At 34.3% G+C, this 2,815-nt stretch overlaps 1 non-coding gene across 1 annotated transcript; it reads right to left on the bottom strand.

The window, feature by feature from the left end:
• Positions 1 to 1,927: 1,927 nt before the first annotated feature.
• On the bottom strand, positions 1,928 to 2,034 carry LOC112503301. Its single transcript, XR_003067927.1, has one exon. It is a non-coding gene; the product is annotated as a small nucleolar RNA R71 (small nucleolar RNA).
• Between the last annotated feature and the right edge of the window lie 781 nt (positions 2,035 to 2,815).

Here is a 2,815-nt window from a genome sequence, read left to right on the forward strand (position 1 = left end):
GGGGAAACCCCGGGGCAGCCCAGAGCGGACAATATCACGGGGCGGCTCCCTAGTGCAGTTACCGGTCCAACATTTATGTATGAAATGTTTGTATCACCTTTTATCTAATTTGAAGTTTAAAACGTAAGAGTATCATCCAGATTTTTACCTAAACCGGATAAGAGTTGGGCGAGTTAATGCAAATCGGATAAGGCTTAGTCGATTTAGATTAAATCGGACAAAGAGTATTGAGCGGTTTAGTCTTAAACCGGACAAAGGTGTAAGCGATTTAAAAATAAACTGATTTAAAAATAAACCGATCAAGTGTTAAGCGGTTTAGTCTTAAACCGGACATGTTTTAACCGGTTTAAAAGTTGAGCGATTTATGTACCTTGATTTTATAATTAAGTGTTTCAAAGGAGAAGTATGAATACGATCATGTGTTGTCCGGATTTGTTATCCGGATAAAAGTGTTGGAATTTATTATAAGTGTTAAATCGGACAGGTCTTGGGTGATATATTGTCCGGATTTCGTAAACCGGTCAAGACTTGACCGGAGATGAAGTCCGGCCAAGTATATGTTGACCAGATTTGTATTATGCCTTGTGCTCGATTGATAAAAATTGTTATTTGTCATAAAATGGGAATTTTGATAAAGATAATTTTGAACTGATAATAATTCCATTTGACTGCGGTCTATTTGGAATTATTTTTGTGAAATGTTTTGATGAGGAAATAAGGGTGGCATATCAAGGAGAGGTGTACCATGGGATAAGGGTGGCATATCATGGAGAGGTGTACCATGGGATAAAGGTGGCATATCAAGGAGAGGTGTACATTTGGATATAAGGGTGGCATTTGTATGTGTGTTGTATGATATAGCTCTTTCTATTATATCCCTTAAGACTACCGTGGTCTGAAATCTTTATTTCTTTGTGATGTAAAGATTTAGGATCAAGGTTCTTATTGGAAATCATAGTCTGGATGTTATTGAGGAGAAAATAACAGGTTTGGCATGAAACTTTAAATAAACCTTGTTTGAATGAAAAAGGTTTAGAAAGTGGCATTATTTGAAATTGGTAAACCTGTTTGGATTTGTTGTATTATTGCAGGCAGAGAAGCTTGGCTTGAAAAGTGAAAGGTATTGGTATTATATTCTTACTTGTTCATATATATTTGTGTTATATATATATATATATATATATATATATGAAAAGTTGTTTTACTTACAAAGTTTTGGTGATTTCACCTTGCAATAACATAAATAGGGTAACTCACTAGACCTTTCGGTCTAACCCTCGTTTTGTGATTTTAAATATGTATTGCATGAGGTACAGATGGTAAGGGAAAGGGGAAAATGTGATATTTTTCTATATGCATTTCTACATGAAGATTGTCTCTGATGTATAGTTTTGATTAATGAACGTTGAATAGTACAAGGAATGTATTTTGAATTTTGAGGCATGTATTATGTATGGTAATTTCTTGTACTAAGGGACCTGAATGGTGTATAAACATGTATTTCTTCTGTATGAAGTATGTGTTACATGCAATGTGTTGTATGGGGTGTTACAATTGTTGATGATAAAAAAAGGTGCATACAAGACTTTGCAACTCCTGAATCTGGTCAATTAAATTCGATGATTCTTAGACCCAACATCACAACACAAAACTTCTAGTTTATGCCGGTACTGTTCCAACAATCCAAGCAATGTGTCAATTTGGAGGACTACTGCTAAATATCTGCACCCTCATTTAAAATTATTTTTAGAAATGTTAGACAATTTTTTAATTCCAGAAGGAATCCTTCAGGCCTAAGATCTTCTCTTATACATTAAGGGATAGAGCCAAAGCCTCGCTAAATTCTCAGCCACCTAATTCAACCACTACTTGGGAAAAATTGGCTATGAAATTTCTAAAATAAATACTTTACTCAAGTAGGAACGTAAAATTTAGAAATAAGATTTTGTTGTTTCAGCGAGGGGATGAAGAAGTAGTTTTTGATGCTTGGAAGATGTTCAAGGAACTTCTTAGGAAGTGTCCTCATCATGGAATTCCCCATTGTATCCAACTAGAAACATTTTATAATGTCTTTCTAATAATACTAATATCATCCTCGATGCTATGGTCGGCGACCCTTTCAATTCAAAAACTTATAATTAAGGGTATGAGATTTTGGAAAAAATTACTAACAACAACACTGAGTGGTCAACATCCTGTGCACTTCCTTGAAAAATGCAATGGGTGTTCATGAACTTTATGCAATCATCACTTTAAATGCACAAAATGTAGCTCTCACTAACTTAGTTCAAAAAAATAATTTTAACGTAAATGGGGAAAAGAACAAAGTACAATCTATAATGACCAATCTCCCATAAATGAAACATGTGTGTTTTGTGGTGAAAATCATGCTTCTGAATGTTGTTCTTGTAATCTTGTGTCCGTGAACTATGTATGGATGTCTGAATATTCATACACACTTTTGGTCCACTTTAAGTACGTTTTTAGGATTTTATTTTCTTATTTTTATTATCTCAATAAAAAATTGAGTCTTTTTATGCTTATTTTACTTCTATTGAGTCTAGAGCTAAGTTGTAGAATTTGGTCATATTTATGTTGAAGAAGGCAAAAAGAAGCAATTTGCTACTGTAGACTTGCTGCAGCAGTCCGCATCAACAGTATCCAGCCAGGTTGGTGGTTCGATTTAGAGATGGCCAAATGGGCCAAATTTTATCCGTAGATGTAGGATCTGAATTCAACTTTGGTATTGATCTAATACTCTAAATAAGCTCTAAAACAATTGAAGTGCAGCGGAAATATTAATAAGAGCAAAGCA

This window comes from Cynara cardunculus, assembly GCF_001531365.2.
Source record: "Cynara cardunculus var. scolymus isolate 2C chromosome LG 1, CcrdV1, whole genome shotgun sequence".
Taxonomy (NCBI): Eukaryota; Viridiplantae; Streptophyta; class Magnoliopsida; order Asterales; family Asteraceae; genus Cynara; species Cynara cardunculus.